Genomic DNA, 12,688 nt, shown 5'->3' with positions numbered 1-12,688 from the left:
AAGTTGGTAATAAATTAGAATGCACAGTGATCCAGAGAGCTGTTTGTTCTGAAACAGTCAGTGTGGCAGTGATAATAAGAATAATATAGCAGATAGGAGGTTTGATTTCAAAGTGGGAATGGGATTAAAGGACTATGTTAAACAATTGTGTAAAAAGTTCAACTTTAGTAATTTTTCAAAATGCCAAAGAAACATTGTCTGAGTCCAGCAGAGTATATCAAAATAAACAGCTCGCATTAGCGCTCAGTAGGGCTGGAGGGTATTCAGTGTTTCACGAAACAACTGCGCTTGGCCCAAGCCAGGTTTTTACAGTGTGATTGCAGCACATGACCTGTTTAATAGAAATTCTAGCGTAAGGGCAGACGGTACGGTTTTCATTTGTGTAGATTTAATTCTTTATCACACTGACTGTTCATGACGTTTTGTCTGTGTGTTTAAAGCAACGACAATCTTCAGCTCAGCTGGGATGAAAACCTTGGGCGCCCTGTGCTGACCTGCTGGGTCCTCACCTCCACCGGGCCAGGCGAACTGTTTCCGTGTCGAACGACACATCCTCTGCGCAGCGGAAGGGCGCTCACACTTCTCTAGACTAATAGTCAGGATCCATGCAAAGTTGAATCTAGGGTTTTGGAATTTTGTTTATTGTTTTGACTTTTTATTTTTTGCATTAGCTTTAAAGTTCCAGTTCCAAAACTGGATAAAATCATTATTAGATAGTGAAATTTAGTGAAATTTCATGTATGCTTACATTTAAAAGTTATTTTTAAGACCTTTAGATGCAATGGCAATAAAATTCTACTGCCATTTCCAGGAGGGAAAGGGTTATTTTTCTGAGTAAATAAATGCATGGGAATGCACTAATACCAGTGATTTATGTATTTAATTTAATTTGCTACTTATTTCCTGTCTATATTATTTTAAACAAATCTTATTTATGAAAATAGATTTACCCAAGAGATGAATTAGCTTAATAGTATCTTAATGAAAGGCTTTACAAAAGGAAATGTTTTTATATGGGAAGCTCCCAGATTGTATAAGCTTAAAGCCATAATGTATAAGATTAAAACCTGGCTTTTGCCCAGCGCTCTATAAGTGCATATATGGAGTAGAATGAGGTAGATTTGTACCTTTGTGGACTGTCCTCACCTCGTTTGAATAGTCTTAGGAATCTGGTTCATGCTCCCAGCTCCTCCCCTCATGTTCTGTGACCACGAGGACAGCCCACGGAGGAGAGGTCTCTCTCCTTAAGCACTGGGAGGACACCCTCACACTGCGGTTGCAGGGACCTAAAAACCCACATGCCTCAAAATATCCTCCCACTCTCTCACTTCCCTAGGTAAGCTCCCCCAAGTTAGCTTATTTTCTGAGGGAGAGAGTTTTGGTGATGGCGCGCAGATGTTACCTAACTGGAGAGTCCGATAATCAGGTGTGATGAACTGGGTGACACGTTCTTTGGGAATGGGTGAGGAAAGGTCTCTTTGGGTCAGAGTGAGGGAAGATGAGGGGCTACTTGGAAGAAAGAGCCCAGGGCCACACATTTAGGTGGCAAACTTCTATGGTTCATGACTTTTTCTGTTCCTTATGAAAATTGTTAAGTAAATTTATCCACCTGGCTGATTCTTTATAAACAACATCAAAAAAAAAAAAAAAAGAAGAAGAAGAAGATCTTCTTTTCACTGTTTTAAAAATATTTCCTCTGATCATTCTTAGGGTGTTTGAAAAGTACTTTGAACAACTTAGGAATATGAAAACACAAATGAAGACATATTATTGTGGGTAGAAATTACTCATTCATGCCCATGAGATAAACAACAACATTTTCAGGTCTCAAGAATGAAATTATGTTTTCCATTGCACCAGTAGATGCACCTCCCTCTCCATTGTCTTTGAAGAATTCATTCTCATTGGAGGAGAAAGATACAAATTGGCAGTAAGTTCCAGTTTAGCATTATTACTAATAGTATCTACCATTTACTGAGTACTTAGCCCTTTCCAGTAATAATTCATGTGACTCTGACAGCAACCCTGTGAATAGATACTATCACTTCCCTCTTATAGAGGAGGAAACTGAGGAAGAGAGAAATTAAGAAACTTGTCCAAGTGAGTGGGGGGCAGAGCTAGGCTCCAACCATATGGTCTGGCTCTAGAGCACACACTCTGAGCTACTACCCTGAGCGCTGACGATTGGCTTTGAGATGACAAGTATCAAAAAGATATACAGATATTTTTGACAATGAACAGTATTGGCGTGATTGAGTTTCATAGAGATTAGTTTTCTATACAAATTACTACACATATTTTCATATTTGGTCTTCTATCAGCGGCTAGTCATTTTTTTCCCTCCTGAATATTCCCATTCATCTTTCATTATTTGTGGTCTTTCTCCTTTATCATCCAGAAATTTTCCAGCTCTAAAGAACCTACAGTACAGAATGAAACAGATAGAAAGCTAGGCTTCGGGCCTGTTGTTGGGTCCAAGGCAAGGCCCTTCCCTACTGCTTGGCCTTGAGTGGGGACAGACAGGCCCCTCTGTGTCTAGTTTGAGGGAGAGCAGGAGCACCACTCTGCCTCCCCTCTTCTGTCTTCAGCTTCACTGTTGTTCTTGTTCCTGCTCCCCAGCATTGCAATATGTCTATGTGTCTATAAATGTGTTATTCTTTCTTTTTCCTCAACTCTTCACTGACCCTCTCTCAACCACTACTATCTGTGTCTTCTCTTTTCTTGGATTTGTCCTATTATCCCAACCTCCAAATCTGTATCAGGGGAAATTATGATGCATATAAAGTGTGTGTTGGGTGTAGAGAAGGGAGGTAATCCTGCGCCCTGAAATTTACATGTTGTATGATCTGTTCAGGGTTACAGCAAAAACCCAGGTGACTCTAATGGGGTAATTTGACAAGGTTATACAAATGTGGGTAGAGTGTAGGGAGGCTAGTAAGGGAACTGCAGTTCCCTAGGGCTAGGAATTTGGGGGATGGGGGAGTGCAGGAGTGTGTACTTCTTACTACCCATTAACTTGGAGGAGGGAGTAGTTACCAGAACCCTCAAGAGTAACTGTATCTATAGGAGAAAGCTGTCTAACAGGGACTATGGCCCTTAGTAGGAGAATGAAGCCAAATATCCAAGACTCAGGAGGGAATTAATACCCCATTCTCCAATCTCCTGTCACTGCCTCCTACTGACTAAACCAAAACAGATGGAAACTAGAAAGAGCTTGTTAATACAATGCCTAAATGTCAGCCTCCCGAGCACATAGCAGGATTGAGAATGTGGAGAGTGGAACAGGAGAGGTAAATGGAAAACATGTAATGCAAAGGATAATAATTAGAAGTATAGAGTTTTGTTATTAAATGATACAATATACAAATTAATAGCTTGGTAATTTACTAACTTAATAACACTTTTTTTCTACAGCTGCATATAACATTTCATAAATTCATTTCATAAATTGAGTTGATGTTCTCATTCAAAAACACTTCCCACCAAGAGCTTCTGAGTCCTGATTTGCTTCCCTCACAGGTTTATAAAACTATACTTATTTTTCAAAGATGACTAAAATTGAGATCTAAAGAGAACATTTTAAAAAGTCATATTCTAGAGAAGACCTAGAAATTTATCTTTCCCATGCTGGCTCAACTGAGTTGAGTTTTTCAAAAAGATAGTTTTGCCCTCTGCTCAAGTCAGTAGAGCCTTGAGGAAAATTTGGGCGATCATAACCATCTCCCTAAGATTCGACATGGTACTACTTAGACCAGTTGGCTAGATTGTGATGCTGATGGGGCTGCCAGTATGGTCAACAAGTGGCAACATCATTCATATAGTCACCCGTGTCAAAATGTAGGAATAATCTTTTATAATTCTTTCTACGTTAATCTTCACATTCAATCAGTCACCAAAACCAGACAATTCTACATCCTAAGTATTCTTACAATCTCCTTTTTTTGTATTACAGTTGTGATCTTAGTCTAGTCCTTTTTTTGGCTTGGAAAATTCCAACACTTTCATAACTGGTCTCCATGCCTCTAGTTTCCCCTCTGTAATCCATACAGCCAGCCACATTGTGCTCAGAATGTTCTAATATCCTTATTTGATATTATCACTGTTCTTAGAGTCCTTCAAGAACTCTATAATGCTCAGGATGGAGCCCGTCTCCTTAGGATGACATACAAACTGCTTGATGATCTGACCTCTACCTTCCATTGGAGTCTTATCTCTTGACACTTTCCCACCTCTGACTGTGCTCTCTGACATTGACTCTGTGCTGTTCTGAATGAGGTTCTGTTTTCTTGCATTTGCATGCTTTTTCCCCTTTACATGGTGCATCATTTCCCCCTGCTTCTTCTGGATAACCCTCGTTTGTTCATTCATTGAACAAATATTGATTGAACACCTGCTATGTGTCCGGCACTGTGTTAGGGGCTGGTGTTCAGCTTTGGACGCTGCTCTAATGGAGCTTTTGCTCTGTGGAGAGGTGGGAAGACAGACAACATCTAAGTAAACTAATAAATGAACCAGATGATTTCAGATAGTGAAAGAAATAAATAGGGTGATATGATAGAGAGCGGCTGAACAAACCACTTTCAATAATTTGGTCAGAGACTGCCTCTCTGGGGAGGGGACATGTCAACTGAAACCTGAAGGACGAGAAAGAAGAGCTCATAGGGCTATTATGTATGGTTGTTCAGGTTGCAGTTTACAGGAGCACCTACCCAATGAAAGAATGGGGGCTGAAGTCCAGTTCTCATTCATCCTATCAAGCCAGGCACCCCAGCAAGGGACTGCCTCCCTAGAGAGGAGGAGGACCCTTATCTAGTTATCCCAAAGGGCCATGTGGGCTGCAGCCCTGATAGCAGGAGAACAGTATTGGGAACAACAGTTGCAAAAGCCTTGAGCAACTACTTCCTCCAGTCACATCCCCATCCCTGGGTGTCCCTCAGCAGCCTATATTTAAAGCAGAAATGGCACTTTTTACATAGCAGTGCAATTTATTTTTATTCTGAGCACCTAATACGCTATCCGACAATGGTAGGGCGTTCAGCCCATCTTTGCTGAATTACTGAGTAAATTAATGAATCGTGGTTACATCCCTGTGTGAGTCGCGGAGCTTCATACTAGAGCGTGTGATCAGAGAGCTTCTCAAACAGTGATTCTCAAATATGGGTCTCCTCATAGGCAGCGAATTGTCAGAAAAAAACAGTCATTTCTATGGTTTTTATAAGCAAATGACAAACAATCCCCTAGACCTTAATTACTACTACGACTAAGAGCTGTTTACTAGCAATTATACTAAGTGATTTATTTTAAAATATAACATTTGTAAATTTAAATTAGCATGTTAGTAGATGTTCTTAAAGACTAAATCAGTATTTTACAGCGTGGTCTGGCTGCCACCAAATGTTGTCAAACACTTACTCAGCATGTGGTCACCTGGTAGCAGGAAACCCCATAATCTTCATGAAGAGTAATTTATCAGTCATAAGCTTGTCCTAGTTTTCAGTTGCTGTCACCTATGCCTTTTAAAGGTTACACATCCTCATCAGCTTAGTTTGTCATAGGTTGTTGAGCTAACCCATAGAGTGTCCATCCTGCATTTCCTTGGTTTACAATTTTCAACAACTAGACTTCAAGGCACGTCATCAGTGTGCCCATTCTAGGGCAGAATCATACTATTCCTCTCAAAATCTGATGGAGAGTAAAATGAGGTGATCATTTGTGATAATCTGCCTGGAGGGTGTGTATGTGCTATTTGAATTACTTGGAGTATACTATCAAAGTAAATGTAGTAAGATTACTAGATTATTTTTTAATTTATAGGAAATAATTTTATAATATAAAATCATGTGTATAACTTCAGGATCTTCTCTTGCGACGTTCAGAAAAGATGCTAGCAATGAGTTTACTGATTTTACTTTCTTCTCTGTCAGTTTTTTAGCACCAGGTTCTTTTTTGTTGTGAGGATAGGTGAAGTAGGCCTCTGGCCCACTACACGGGGCCAGGGTCAAAAAGTTTGAGATCAGAGGCTCCACAGTACTGCTGCTCTTCACAAGAGGGGAAAAGAAAAAGTGCACAAGGGCTTTGTAAACTCTTCCCCACTACTAAGAAATGCAAAACAAGAAACAAAGCTCAAAACTTTGTGTCCTATTATGAAGGAGCCACCATTTCTTTATACATATATATAAACGATTCTGCAGCACTCAACGCTCAGGGCTGGGATGAAGGTGAGGCACATGGGGCTCTCACCTTGGGCATACAATTTAAAGGAATGCCAAAAAACTCATTCATCCAGATACGCAATATTTTACTGCATTTTAAAATACCAAAATTAATGCAAAGACATCCAGGATGAACAAAAATATCAAAACATCAAATTAGAACAGGATCCGACTCTGCAGTTGCAGGACCCAGCCTCATTGACCTCACCCCGGCTCCAGCCCTCCAGAGTGTATGGGGGACATTAGATTAATCCTGGATAATTATTATAATAGTAACCATCCTGAGAAACTGAGGTGACTCATTAAAAAGTAACACCCCTTCCTGAGTCATTTGGTGAAACCACGTCCTAGCGTGTTGCTGTGCTGCTCAGCTCTGTACCACGTTCTGGTTGGGAAAAAAGGTGTGTGATTAAAGACTTCTAGCCACGTGCATGCTTGGCTCTTTTGAGGGTCATTCCTCTTTAATTCCAATCAAGCCCTTGCTGCCTTTTCTCTTGAAAGACAGAGCGGCATACATGCAGGGAGAGTTGAAGAATAAACATGGTGAAAGGGAAAGGAAATAGTGAGAAGGGAAATTAGCATGGCCTGGCTGAGAAACAAACCTAGGTGACTTTTAAGGGGTGACACTGATGCTTCAAAAGGAGGTCTGATGGACTAAGATGGTGACAAGTAACAACATCTGAAGAAAGCAAAGAGAGAATTGCTGCTCTGGGGCTAATGCTGATGAATTTGGAGAAATGATTGAAGAAGTGGGAGTGTCAAGAAAATCGGAGGAAAGAACCTGTGAAATCTTACGTGGTTACTCTCCAAGGAAGGGAAGTGACAGTGGCTATCGTAGGTGTGGCCCAAGTCTTTAGGAGCACAAACTGACACCTGTTCCAGGGAAGGTGTTTATCTCAAGGACGAATAACTATGATAAGGTTAAAAAAATCTCTCACCTCCCCTTTCTCCCCACAAAAAATTGTGTCCTTATACTCTAAAAGGAAAGATAAATTAGCAAACATCTGTGGAACAGAACAGAGTGAGGATGCTTTTTTTTAGCATAAGTTTGACTAAGCATCAAATGGATCCCAATGAGGAAGAAAAAGTAAAAGTCTCAAACAAGCTTAATTTTATAAACATGGAAAGGAATGAAAGAATCACCCACAGTCACGGACACATAGGAGATTTAACAGGGCGCTGTAAGGAAAGTGAAAATATGTCCAGACACCAAAGGAGCTGGGGGTGGGGGTGGGGAGGGAAGCTAAACATTACAAAGGGGGTTAAAAACTTTATTATGGAGAATTTCAGACATTTACAGAAATAAAGAGAATAGTATAATGAACCCCCTATACCTATCACTTAGCTTTAACAATTTATCCACTCACGTCTAGTCTGGTTTCATACATCCCCACTCCCATGGATTATTTTTATGTAAATTCCAGACATATTTCATTCATAAATATTTCAATGTTTATTTCTAAAAGATGAGGATTCTTTTAAAAATCTTACCAAAATTCTTTATCACATTAACATTTAATAATAATTCCTTAGCAACAGAATTTTTCCAATTGTCTCATTTTTAAAAATAGTTCGAGGGACCAGCCTGGTGGTGTAGTGGTTAAGTTTGCACACTCTGCTTCAGCGGCCTGGGGTTTGCGGATCCCGGGTGCCAACCTACACACCACTCACCAAGCCATGCTGTGGCAGAGTCCCACATAAAACAGAGGAAGATGGACACAGATGTTAGCTCAGCAACAATTTTGCTCAGGCAGAAGAGAAAGATTGGCAACAGACGTTAGCTTAGGGCCAGTCTTCCTCACATACACACACACGCAAAAGTTTGGGTAAGAATCCAAATAGATCACAGATGGTTGATATGTCTTCTTTATAGTTTCCCCCCTCCAATTTTTTTTCTTGAAATTTATTTATTGAAGAATCTGGTTTTTTATCCTGCTTAGTCCCCTACATTTTGGATTTTTCTGATGATCACAATGTCATTTAGCATGTTTCCTGCCTGTATCTTTCCTGTAAACTAGCAATTAGTTACAGGAGTTTGCTCTGATTCAGGTTTAATTTTCTTAGTAAGAATATTTCTTGGGTGGAAGTATGCACATATGTACACAGTGTCTGGCTGTCTCTTGTGGGACACATTGATAAGCCTATTATTACACTGGGGATTGCAAAATGGTGGTATTTTATAATTACTTCTTTATTCATTAATAGTGGCATTCTATCATTTATTTATTAACTGGACTATTTCTATAAACAAAAACAAGAGCTTTAAAATTAAGTGGGAACATGCTAATCTCTCTTATGTTTATATAAAAAATACATATATTTTTAAAAGGTTAAAATGTTGATGCTGCCCTACCTGTTTCCTATGTCTGCTTCCCTGTTTCTCCTTCCTTTGAGAATCAAGATCTCAGATAATTAGTGTCAGACACTTGTCTCGTTTTTTCTCTTGGTTTTTCTTCAGCTAAACTGTAATCTGTATTCTGTTTCCTAACTCTATTAAAACTGGTCAGATGAAGTACTGATGATGTCCATATTGACATATCCAATGAAAAAGTTTTAAATTTGAATCTGAATAAAAATGGTGCACATTTTCACGTTCTCTCATCTGATCTCTCCAAGTATTTGCACTATGCACTGGGCCCGTTCCTTGTGCTTCTCTGCTCTCTCGCGTCCGCGAGTCCCAGGAATGTTGCCGAGATTCCCCCCGACCCCGGCCATCCTTGCTTAGGCTCCCTCATGAAGTTCCTTTCTCATCTCAGTGTCTTTTTTCTGTCCTTACTGCTTTTTCTCCTGGTGTCTACCTCCTCCTCTCGTCCTCTCATGGCTGTAGGTCGCACCAGCCGCTGGAGGCCCCCTGCCTGTATTTCCCGAACTCCAGGCCTACCACTCAGCATTTCACTTGGAAGTTCTCAGGAACCTCAAGGTCAATGTGTCTTTTTGGAGCGTCACGGTCTTCCCCTCCAAGTCCGTTTCTCCCTTTAGATCACCCTGTATGTGGTAAGCACCGACAGCAAAGCAACACCCCCGCAGCAGCTGGCGAGCCAGGCCCAACTTCCTCTCCATCCTCGCGGCCTCTGGCGGCAAACGCGGCCACTTCTGTCTCCCAGATCGCCACGTGCGCCCCTCTCTCCTCATCCAGCGACACGATCTGGGCTCACACTGCACTTCGTTTCTCACCTCCCACTTCTGTAGCTTCCTGACTGATCTGGCTCCCCGCCGCATTCCCCCGCCCCCTCCACAGCTGCTGCGTTTCCTCACATTCCCAGCCCGAAGTTTACATCCGTCCTCTCAGCCCACGGGCTGCCGTGCTCGCTGGGCCTCCCGGGCCGCGCTCTCCCCCCTGCCCCGCTGCCCTTCCCTCCAGTCGGGCCGCATGCCGCGCCCTGAAAAGCTCGTCTCTGCAGCTCTCTGCTTTCTCCGCGGCTCCTGCCAGCTCCCGTCTGAGCTTTGAGGGCCGCCTCCAGGCTGCTCTGTGCTCTCCTTTGTTATGTTTTACAACCCTTAAGAATGTAAGCGTCAGCAGGCGGGGCTGGTGGCGAAGCGTTAAGTTTGAACACTCTGCTTTGGTGCCTGGGGATCACAGGATCCCGCGTGGACTTAGCACCGCTCATCAAGCTTCGCTGTGATGGTGTCCTAGATAAAATAGAGGAAGACTGGCCTAGGTGTTAGCTCAGGGACAATCTTCCTCAAGCAAAAAGAGGAAGGTTGGCAACAGATGTTAGCCCAGGGCCAATCTTCCTCACCAAAAAAAGGAAATGTAAGCACCACTTTTAGCTTGAGGGCTGTACAAGTGCTGGCCTGGATCTCGATTTGGTCCCAGACAACAGTGTGCTACCCCCAGTCTAGAGGGTCTTTTCCTTGCATTCTCCACTTCCCTAGCTCCTACTTAGCCCTTCAGGCTCAGGTTAGGAGTTCCCTTCTCCTGGAAGCCTCCCTGGCTTCCTCCTCCTGGTGTGGCTTAGCTGCCTTCCTTTGTGCCACCACGGAGTTATATGCTCCCTGTGCAGGTCTTTCTATCATGGTTGATTTAATTGTCCTCTTCTTTAGAGAGCAAATGCCTTAGGGGTAAGAAGTGTGTCCATTTTTTTTTTCTCTATATGCCTAGCAGAGGGCCCAGCACATGGAAAGTGTGCTGTAAACACACTTGTAACACACACTGTGTGCTGTAAACACACACGGTGTAAATAGTAAATGACTGTTTAGTGAGTAAACAAGAAGAGGTGCGCTGCTGGGTGCCTCTGACAGTACTGACTGCTGGCACTGCCTGCGTGTGTCCGCGGGCTGGTCGCTGTCTGAGCACCTTTCTGGGTCATTTCACTCAGTTCACAACAGCCCCATGAGGAAACGGTTTCATTTCCTCCATTTGAAATATGAGGAAGCTGAGGCACAAAAAAGGTGAGGAATTTGGCTAAGTGCACTTGAATTTCAGCAAGGCTTCTGAGAAGACCTTTTGTGACAGCCTTCAACAAACAGGGCAAGAGCTCACCATGGGCTATGGTCTGGGTGCTAGGGCCACATCAGTGAATAAAATATACAGAGCTCCTCCTTTCAAAGTGCTTACATTTTAGAGAAGAGAGACAGTCAATTAAAAAAAAGAGTAAGTAAAATGTATAGTGTATCGGATGATAATAAGTGCCGTGGAGAAAAAGAAAGCAGGAAAAGGAAATGGAAGTTCTACCATGAAAGGCACAAGATCAAAGAGGGTGGGCAAAGAAGGCCTCCCTGAGAAGGGGATGTCTGTGAAAAGATCTGAAGGAAATCAGATAGTCATACTAGATTATATGAAGGATGGGAGAGACTTCTCAGAGATGAAGTCAGAGAGGTAAGGGGAAGGCATCATACTGTAGAGCCTTTCCGGCCACTGTGATGATTGGGCTCCACTCAGATTCAAAGGGGAAGCTCTTGGAGGGCTTGGAGCAGAACGGCTTCTGGCTTCTGGGCAGAGAACAGACTAAGGGTGAACGAGTGGAAGCTGGGAGTCAGATTGGGTGGCTATTGCAATAATCCAGATAAAAGATGACGGTGGCTTGGGCAGGGTGAGAGCCATGGAGGACAGGGTGAGAAGTAACTGGAGTTGGGATATATTTTGAAGGTAGACTTAACAAGATTTGCTGAACAATGGAATGTGGGGATGTAAGAGAAAGAGGGGACTCAAGGATGACTCTAGATTTGGGGCTCAAGCATCTGGAAGAATTTGGCTGTAGTTGACAGACACAAGAAGGATGTGGTTGGAACAGGTCCGTAAGGGAGGACTGGGAGCTCAGAAGAGATAGCGAATAACAGCCCAGTGGGCTCTTAGCTAATTGAATGACAAGGTCCGTGCTACTGAATAGATTGATGTCAGCAGGAGGGAGATCTTGAGTGTTTGAAGGGCTCTGTGCATTGACCTGTCTTTTTATTAATGTTGGGGTCATTTTGCCATTGACACAATGCTAGATATAAGCTGATATACTGGGTGACAAAACAGAGTCCAAGGAGGATCTTGACAATTCCAGAAGGATAGGCTAAATCAAGCAAGACAAAGTTAACCTAAACAAACACAGAGCCTTGCAAATTTGAGCAGTTCAAGCAATATCTATTTGCGGAATAGCATTGTTGTTAAAAGCTCATCGTGGTGAAACAGATCTGGTTCAAAATCCCAACCTGCCCCTTCTTAGTCCTGTTCCCTTGATTCAGGCCTTACTCAAAGGGATGTTATGAAGATAACAGAATAATCAAGTCCTTAATGCCCCATCTAGAATGTAAGAGGTAGTTGGTAAGTAAGATGTTCTATCATCAAAGACCATTTTTCTATCCTTCATTTTTTAAAAAATTAGGTATTAGCAAAACTTGGAGTTTGGGGTGGGCTTTTACAAGGCCTCTTGATATTGGGACTAGAGGTTTTCTAGTACGTGAAATATTATTTCCCCAGAACGAGCCAGCCTCCCCAACTCCACCTGAAAATGTTAGCCCTCTTTTTTTCTGACTTCTGCTTTCACCTTTTTCTGCCTTAAGATTAATAACCTATTTTATGTTTTCTATCATACTTTAAGTCACTCTCTTATAATATTTGTTTACAACTTTTCTTCCTTTGCCTGACATCTTGGAACACTTTCCAGGGCTTTTTATATTACTTTTCTCACTATATTTTTATTGAGCTATAATTTACATATGATAAAATTCACCACTTGTAATTACACAATTTGATGAGTCTTGACAAATGGACACACTATAAACAACAAGGACTTTTGAACCTACACTTTTAAAGTCATCTAGTTGAAAATAATTGAATTTCTGAGCATGTTTATAAATGACAAATTTGTAAGTTAAAAACATATAGTTTTAATCAGTATGAAAAGAGAAGTGAATACATTTAAGAACAGTTATTAAGAAAGGTAAGAGTATTCTGAAAAATCTATTAGATCATATACTTGTCTTCCTTTTGTCCTCTAAACAAGATAAAGTGCTTACAGAAAAGTAAGAACTTGCCAAGAATAAAG

The 12,688-nt window shown here is 41.7% G+C and overlaps 1 protein-coding gene across 11 annotated transcripts in view; it reads left to right on the top strand.

The window, feature by feature from the left end:
- Window positions 1-12,688, top strand: part of FILIP1 (filamin A interacting protein 1) — a 222,941-nt gene that overhangs the window by 183,536 nt on the left and 26,717 nt on the right. The window lies entirely within an intron of this gene.

The sequence above is a fragment of the Equus caballus genome, chromosome 10 (genome assembly GCF_041296265.1).
Source record: "Equus caballus isolate H_3958 breed thoroughbred chromosome 10, TB-T2T, whole genome shotgun sequence".
Classification (NCBI taxonomy): Eukaryota; Metazoa; Chordata; class Mammalia; order Perissodactyla; family Equidae; genus Equus; species Equus caballus.
This window is presented reverse-complemented; position numbering and strand designations above follow the sequence as displayed.